The 8899-nt window shown below is 43.9% G+C and overlaps 1 non-coding gene across 1 annotated transcript; it reads left to right on the top strand.

Annotated features, from left to right (window-relative positions):
• The first annotated feature begins 1264 nt into the window (after positions 1 to 1264).
• On the top strand, positions 1265 to 1371 carry LOC120889434 (U6 spliceosomal RNA). Its single transcript, XR_005733323.1, has one exon. It is a non-coding gene; the product is annotated as a U6 spliceosomal RNA (small nuclear RNA).
• Positions 1372 to 8899: the final 7528 nt, after the last annotated feature.

Genomic DNA, 8899 nt, shown 5'->3' with positions numbered 1-8899 from the left:
GCAGGAGCCCAGTCCAAAACCAATTTTTCCTGAAATGTTATTTAACATGATAAAAGACAGAGCCAGGTGAAAGAGTTCTCAGGAAGGAAAACATTTGACAACAGAATAGTCATGTCTAGGTGGGTGAACATCCTAGGACAGATATTTGAGAGCAAAAAGGACTATTCACAGTTGCTTATGTTGAAATTAATTTTCAATTTCTTAAGTTTGTAAATTTTAAAGCAGATTTTCCTAAATTCTTTTTTTTTTGAGAGAGAGAGAGAGAGAGAGAGAGAAAATTTTTAATATTTATTTTTTTATTTTTCGGCGGACACAACATCTTTGTATGTGGTGCTGAGGATCGAACCCGGGCCGCATGCATGCCAGGAGAGCTTGCTACCGCTTGAGCCACATCCCCAGCCCAGATTTTCCTAGATTCTTTTTTTTTTTTTTTTTTTTTAAAGAGAGAGTGAGAGAGGAGAGAGAGAGAATTTTTGATCTTAATTTTTTAGTTCTCGTCGGACACAACATCTTTGTGTGTATGTGGTGCTGAGGATCGAACCCAGGCCGCACGCATGCCAGGCGAGCGCGCTACCGCTTGAGCCACATCCCCAGCCCCTAGATTCTTAAGGTTAATTTGCATACCCTGATTTATTTAGAAATCTTATAAATTTTGTATAAAAATAAAAGCAATAACTTGTTCCCTGATTAATGTTCAATTAGCCCATGGGCTTGACATATTAAATTTGGCTGAACATTTTTCATACTATTTACAAACCTAGTTAATTAAATTCTCTTAAATATTTAAACTACATTTACAAATTTAACATACTTGATTTTTTTCCCAAGCACTTCAAATTCCTCAAAGGACAGATTTACAAGTCAAACGAGAAACAAAAAAATGTTAAACGTGTAAATAATTCTCATAAACCTAATAATTCAAGCTTTCAGATGTGGCAAATCAAGTCATCTTAAAGATTCCAATATTGTTTACAAACATAATCAAAATATCTTCAACGTTCAGCTTCCAGTCACAAGTCTAAAATAAATTACTAAATTCAATTTGATATCACAAGACTCATCTGTCAGATTCTTCAATATACCTGATTCTCTTGAGTATTATAACAAATTAAGAAATAGACACCTTAAGCTGGGTCATGGTGGTGCATGCCTGTAATCCTATGAATTCTGGAAGCTGAGGCACGAGGACTACAAATTCAAGGGTAGCCTCAGCAATTTAGCAAGGCCCTAAGTTAGCAAGACCTTATCTCAAAATAAAAAATAAGTGTTCTCTCCAGCAGCACATATACTAAAATTGTAATGATACAGAGACGATTAGCATAGCCCCTGCCCAAGGATGACATGCAAATTCTACTGGTCTAGTGGGGTGAGCTGAGTTGGGTGGGCCCATTACCAAAATCTGGAACACTGAGAATACACCTCTGGGTTGGGGTATTGGGGTATAGTTTAGTAGTAGAGCATTTGCTTAGCATGTGTGAGGACCTGGGTTCTATTCCTAGTATTATTTTTTAAAAAAATTTAAAAATAAAAAAGTTTTTTTTTTTTTTTTTTTTTTTGCTGCTGAGGATTGAACCCAGGGGTACTTGAACACCGAATTATATCCTTTTTATTTTCTGTTTTGATAGACATCTCACTAAATTGCTGAGGCTGGTCTTGAACTTGCAATCCTCTTACCTCAGCCTTGTGAGTAGCTGGTATTAGAATTGTGTGCCACTGCACCCAGTCAGGTATACCTTATTTTGTAGTACAGAGGATTGAACCTAGGGTTTAACCAGGGCCTGGTGGATGTTAGGCAAGAGCTCTACCATTGAGCTACATCCCCAGCCCAGGCTGGGATTGAACTCATGGTTTCAAGTGACCCTCCTGTCTCAGCCTCCTGCATAGCTGGGGTTACAGGTATGCTCCACCACACCCGGCATAAAACAGGCATAAAACATTTAACTTAAAAGCCAGGTGTGGTGGCACATGCTAAACATGCCTGTGGTTCCAGCTACTCAGGAGGATCATTTGAGTCTACAGATCTAAGATCAGCTGGGGCAACAGAGCAAAATCCCCTTCTTCAAAAAAAAAAATAAATAAATAAAATTTAAAAAACAGAGAATACACCCCAAGGCCTTTGCAGTAGAAAAGTGGAAATGAGAAGTCAGAGATAGAAAGATGAGTAAGGAACGTACATCTGCCTCAGGGAGACCAGAAGCAGAAGAGGCACAATGACAAGAAACCTTGGTGCCAGGGCGGCCCCTGAGAAGCTAGTAGTCCAATGTAATAGGAGATCCCATCCTCCCCCTAACCCCCTTTGCTCCAGCTCTCTCTATCATCTTCTACAAGTTACTTTTCACTGGATTTGAGACAAATTATGCAGCATCACACAATCTGGTAATAGGCTATATTGGGTAAAGAGAAAACAAGTGGTCAACCAAGCGTGGTGGCGCAGGCCTGCAATCCCAGCAACTCTGGAGGCTGAGGCAGGAGGATCACAAGTTCACACCAGCTTCAGCAATTTGGTGAGACCCATCTCAAAATAAAGAAAAAAAAGGGCTGGGAATGTAGTTTAGTGGTACAGTGTCCCTGGGTTTAATCCTCTCTCTCTCACACACATACACATATACACACCCAAAAGTGCCCCTAGGTTTAATCCTCTGAGATACACACACACACACACACACATACACATACACATGGTGTCAGGAGGAAGGGGGGCTGCATGGGTCCCTGACCCGCTCTCTTCCTGTGGGAGGCCACCAACACAGCAGCAGCTGGGCCCACAAAGGGCCTTCCTACCATCTCTCTACCTGTGCATAGGGCCAGCCTGAGAGAGTGACCTTGTAAACCTAGGAACATCAGGCTGCTTGGCACTCCCCCCATAGTCTGGGGTAGGGTGCCAGCCCACTACGAGAACTGTCTGAGGCTATTGTCATTGAGCAAGGCTCACTGTCAGATGCACACAGGAGTCAATACCGTGGCACACTGGTTTTTCTTTTTTGCAAAAATGTTTTTTTTTTTTTTTAATCCAGGGCCTTGTACATACTAGGTAGGTGCTGTATGTCCAGCCCAAAGAGGGATTGTGTGGCTTACTGGCAAAGAGAGTAGGAGCTATAAACTCAACTCTCCCTCCTAGACTGGATTAGTCGGTAGTGGGGGAATTTATAGGAAGGGAGGGAGGATAAGCAGCTTATTGGTTGAATGACAAGAAGGTACATATTTCTTGGGAAGGTTATGTTCAGCATGAAGGATTTCTTTTTTTTTTTTTTCACCTTTTTGTGGTGCTGGGGATTGAACCCAGGGCCTTGTGCATGCAAGGCAAGCACTCTACCAACTGAGCTGTATCCCCAACCCTGCATGAGGGATTTTGAGTTTGTGATGTCATTAAATAGGACAAACTGGCATCTGCTCATGTCCATTTTTGAAAGGCTAATTTCAAACCCCTAAGAATCTTTTTTTTTTTTTTTTCCTTTGCAGTGCTGGAGACTTAACCCAGAACCTTGTACTTGCTAGGTAAGCACTCTATCACTGTGCTACATCCCTAGCCCCAAACCCTAAGAATCCTTAGTAAGAGCCTGGAGCTTTTCCTGGAAGACAGCTTAAGAACTTTGTTATTGAAGGAATTTATGTCAAATGTGTCTAGGCCTCAGCTGATTTCCATGCCAGCCTGGACACTGTAGGCCTGTGTTCCATGAGGGTAGGGATGATGCTCAGAGAAGGCAAAGCCATGTGTGGGATACTCAGAACAGTTCCCAGTCCTGTGGTAAGCTGAGTTTGGGAGCCTAGGTGTGGCTCCTCTCACCAGGAGAGTCAGGCCCTTGTTCAGGCCACCCAGAATGAAAGTCCAAGGTCATGTTAAGACAGTCTTGCTAGGTGTGATGGTGCACACCTGTAATTCCAGTGGCTCAGGAGGCTGAGGCAGGAGGATTGTAAGTTCAAGGCCAGCCTCACACATTAAGCAAGGCCCTAAGCAACTTAGTTCAAAATAAAAAAAAAATTAAAAGGGCTGGGGATGTTTCAGTGGTTAAATGCCCTTGGCTTCAGTCCCTAGTACCAAGTACCAAAAAAAAAAAAAATCTTTCCCATTACACATTATACTACACATATCACCAGGGGAATTCTCATAGTCCCTTACTAGGGTATCACTTGGGTTTTAGTGCTGCCTATAGCCCTTCTTTACATTTTGTTGTTGTTTTCTTTTTGCAGTACTGGGGATTAAACTGAGGGGTGAATTATCACTGAGCTACAACCCTAGTCCTTTTTTTATGTTGAGGTTATCCTAAGTTACCAAATTGGTATCAAACTTGAGATCTTCCTTGCCTCAGCCTCTGGAGTTGCTGGGATTACAGGTATGTGCCACAACACCGGGCTCTTGTATTTGTGTATGAGAGAGAGAGAGAGAGAGGGAGAGATGGGGATTGAACCCAGGGCCTTGTGAATGTTAGGTAAGTGCTCTACCACAGAGCTACATGCCCAGCCCACTGTTCATATTCTTAAGGAAGCCCAACCATCCACTAGAAATAAATTGGAAAAGATGCCTTCTTCTGGGTTTTCTTTGTGGCTAAAACACGCAGGGGTTACTCCAGAACTGGGCTAACTGGGCTGCACGAAATAACCACGCAAAGAGACACAAATACCTGTTTCTTTGGGGTTGCTGTAACGGCTCCTCTGACCTTAAGGGTCCTCAGAAAGAGAGAGAGCCTGTATGTGTTGACCCCTTTTATTGAGCAGAAGCCATTCAAATGAGGTAAGGGGTCAGGTTTCAGGGGGCTGAGTCTAGATGATGTCCACTATCAGCAGGTTGACTGACATCTAGGTAGGCCACACTCAAGGGCAAAGTAAGAGAAGGGGACACTCAAAGGGTGTTTTCATGGAACATTCTATCCCAAACAGGGAAAGGGGGTGATATTACAAAGGAACAGGTGAGCGTAGCTCCACCCATGGGGCTGTAGGAAGGCACGCCCACCATGCACAAGACACTGTCACTGGAATCCAAGAAGGACAGGGCAGTCTAGCAGCAGCTGCTGCCTGAAGCCTCATCACCCAGGCAGGGAGTGACTCAGTCACGTTAAAGTTTGGTCTCCCACAGCCTTCAATGGGATCAGAGGTCAGGTTAGAGAGAATTAAGTCAAAACATGAGAAGGTTGGTGAGTCCAGCTTCCATGTAGCCAGTTATCACATAAGTCTGTGCCATGAACTTCACAGAATAGGTTCACCTGGTGATGTCTTGGAGGATACAGCTTTGAGCTGTCTTTATGCTGTGTCCTTAGCCAAAGCTGACTGGAAAAGGTTGAGGCACTGGGAACCAGGGATAGTTCCAGGATTGCAAAGAAAGTGTTGAGAAAAATGGGGCTAAGAGTTGAATTGATTCCTACGTTGATTCTAACCATCAATCCCTACTCCTGTTACTCACCAAATGTCATACACTCACTTTCACGACCTCACATGCATACTCTTGGTGCCTACCCCATCCATTGCAAAGTCACATACTCCAGGTGTAGGAAGATTCTGTGGTTTCAATATTTGTGTCAACCATTATACCACTTCATTTTGATATGATTGAAGCTATCTTGAGTCATAGCCATCAATCCTCCAAGTAACCCTACCTGGTTTTTCCTGCATAGTTTCCCAGCAAACCATAAATAGATAAAACCATTAGGGTCATATGTGGGACTTGATAATCGGACCCTAGCTCTAGGTATGAGACTGCTTAAGATACATCAGGTTCATTCCAACCTAGATGAAGTTACCTTTTGTCCTAATGCAAATATGCCCCTCTTTCTAACCCAAATTGTGTGGCTCCAACTAGTCTCTCTGCTGCCCAGGGCCACACTTTCATCAGTAAGTCCCCCAAGAACTATGCAATCCAGGAACTGTCTGCCTTTCTTGGTCTCAGAGCACTCTGAGGCCAGTCCTCATAGTTATGAAGGGACTTTTTTCAAGTCTGGGTTTTGCCTGTTGTTCTCCATCACCTGATCTTGGTCATGCGAAATCCCCCCTCTAATGCATCATTCATCAAAATTTCCAGGGGATCTGCTTCTAATCACAGCTCTCTCAGTAGGTTAGTTCATTACTTTTTGTTCTATTACCTGGTGAACTGAATCCTCCTGGTGTCCACATCTTACTTTTATATCCCAGGAGCCTTGTGTTCATCTTTCCCCCTTATGTTTATTTTTAACATGTCTCAGCAGTTGGTGAGCACACCCCAGAAACTGTATTTTGCTGATCTTCTGATCCCTGACTTTGAACACCTCCAGCAATCTTTGGTAACTCCATACACACACATCACATCACACACACACACACACACACACACACACACACACACACATCAGATGATGAGTATCTGTTTTGCTCAAACTGAATTAAATATGCATTTTACAAGTGTCTGGAATCAGGGGCCTCTGCATTTGATGTGTGTATAATTGGAACAGGATATGGTGTTTCCATTTATTTTAATTAACTAAATAATTCATTTTAGTTTATTTTTATGGTATCCAGGTGGCTAGGATAAAAACTTGTTCAAATAAACTGAGTGGTTTTAGAAAAAGGATTTTTTCAAATAAAAGGATTTGAATGGACATTCAGTGACCTAAAATCTACTTTCTTCAGAGCAGATAAAATAAATACATGCCTGGCCCAGTGGCATGAGGATCCCAAGTTCAAAGCCAGCCTTAGCAGTTTAGTGAGGCTCTAAGCAACTCAGCAAGACTGTTTCTAAATAAAATATATAAAAAGCTGGAGATGTTGCTCAGTGGTTAAGCATCCCTGGGTTCAATCCCTGGTACAAAAAACAAAAACAAACAAAAAAAACACATGAAGGTGCAACTTTGGGGGTAGGGGTTAGGAGAATGCAAGGCTGCTGTCATCAAGAAGAGATATTTATACTGAAACTGTAGAGCTGAGCAGATGACAGCTAAACACTGCTCCTTTCCCATGGCTTCCCTGTGAGCTCAAGGGTACCAAACTACAAGGAATCAGACATATTGGTGGAAATAAATACCAATTTCAGAACAACTACAACTTTTGAGGAATAAAGTAAGTTCACTTGGTTGTTTTGTTTTGTTTTGTTTTTTTGAGGGGGGTGGCGGGTTATTGTTGCAAAGTTGATTGAACATCCCCAGATTTTTTTCATTTTTAATTTGGAGACAGGTCTCGCTAAGTTACCCAGGTGGCCTCAAACTTGTGATTTTCCTGCCTCAGTCTCCTGAGTCACTCAGATCACAGTCGTGCCTTACTGGGTTCCCGACCCACAAGTTTCGTTGACTCAATAGCCTTAATTCCTGCTCCCTTCTGTTCCCTAGCCCTTGGCTTATTCTGGCTAACCTAACTTTAATCCCCTTGGTTTTCACAACTCCAGAATGCATTGGATTTAGGTTTTTGAAACTTTATCTTGGTAGCAGAATAAAGGGTGTGGAGGGTGCCAGGCTAGGCAAAGACAAAATAAATAAAAGAAAAGAAAAGAAAGAAAGATGGATGCAACTCAGAGGAAGAGTCCCAAGAAGCATGAACATGGTTTCTGCTCACCAGCACCGCAGGAAAAAAAAATCCAACCCAATTAGGTGAAGGCCAAAAGGCAAAAATCTTTTGAGGCTCTCCACGCCTTTCAGGATAGTGTTCCAAGTCCTTTCTTAAAGAAGCAGAGAAGATCACATAGTTCCTGCCACTGCCCACCTCGCCACATTCCCAACGGAAGTCATCCGCAGCTGTTCGCTCAGTGCCTCACGCTGTTATCATCCCCCAAACCGCAAAAGCTAGCGGAAAGGGACACGTCTTCGGAGACCCCGCCCACAAAAGGGTACGCTTGCGTGCTCGACGCAGCGGCGGCCATTTTGGTCTCGGGCAGTCGCGCACTCTGAGCCTCACTCTGTGAGATTGAGGGTGGCTCCGCGGCTGCACAGGGATAGCTAGAGGCCACCTGGCACCCTTTGCCACGGCGGGTGCCTGGCCGCGAGACCATGGGCTTCCTTGCCCTTCTGTCTCCAAGTAAAACCTATAGCCATTATTCAGATTGCCTATGCTAGCTGCCTGTCCTTTCCTTCCTGAGTGACTCTGGGGAGGAACCTGCTTCCTGATCTGTCAAGTGGACACTTGAGAACACACGCGTGCACCAACCCCATACGTTTTAAAAAATATATTTTTATTAATTATTGATGGACCTTTATTTATTTATATGTGGTGCTGAGAATCCAACCCAGTGCCTTGCACATGCTAGGCAAGTGCTCTACCACTGAGTCACAACCTTAGACCCCCTGCCGCCCATAACTTTAATTTTGGGCATTGATAATAAATTCTCAGCATAAAGCCTGGCATATAGTAACATAAATGTTGTGTATGAGCTCTTCCTGGTTGTAGCAGGTCTTGCAGCAACCATCCTTCCTGCCACTACTGCCCCAGCCTCTGCTTTTTCCTTTTCACCACTGATAGTGAAACAGACTATTAAGGCCCTCGTGGAGAGGAAAGGGGCTTGGCAAGTGAAGAAGGTCACGGTCACCGGTCCTCTTGGACTCACGTGTGACAGTTTTGGAAGGGTATCAGAAACACAGACCAGGGTGCCCAGGACTGAAAAGACTTGGTAGATTTTGGAACATTTCAACGCCCCCATGCTTGTTATTTTTATCACCTCTGACTGCCTCCCTTTAGGGACTCCCATGCAGAATCAAGACTCCTAGAATGAAAAAAGCCCTGTGTGTGTGTGTGGTGTGCCTGTGGCGACATCAGGAAGGGGGAGCTGGGACATTGTGTCCCAGGCAGAACTAACGTGGGGGAGAAGAGCCTTTTGAGCCAGCATAGGCAGCAGGCCCAGGGAGGGAGAGGAATTCAGGCCAGACTTGGGGTGGCCTAGGGAGTCCTCAGTCTTGTGTAGCTGCTATACCTACTCAGTAGTCAAAGGATCCCTGGCTTCTTAAAGGGGTGA

The sequence above is a fragment of the Ictidomys tridecemlineatus genome, chromosome 8 (genome assembly GCF_052094955.1).
Source record: "Ictidomys tridecemlineatus isolate mIctTri1 chromosome 8, mIctTri1.hap1, whole genome shotgun sequence".
Taxonomy (NCBI): Eukaryota; Metazoa; Chordata; class Mammalia; order Rodentia; family Sciuridae; genus Ictidomys; species Ictidomys tridecemlineatus.
The sequence above is the reverse complement of the archived record's forward strand: the minus strand, read 5'-3'. Positions and strand labels throughout refer to the sequence as shown.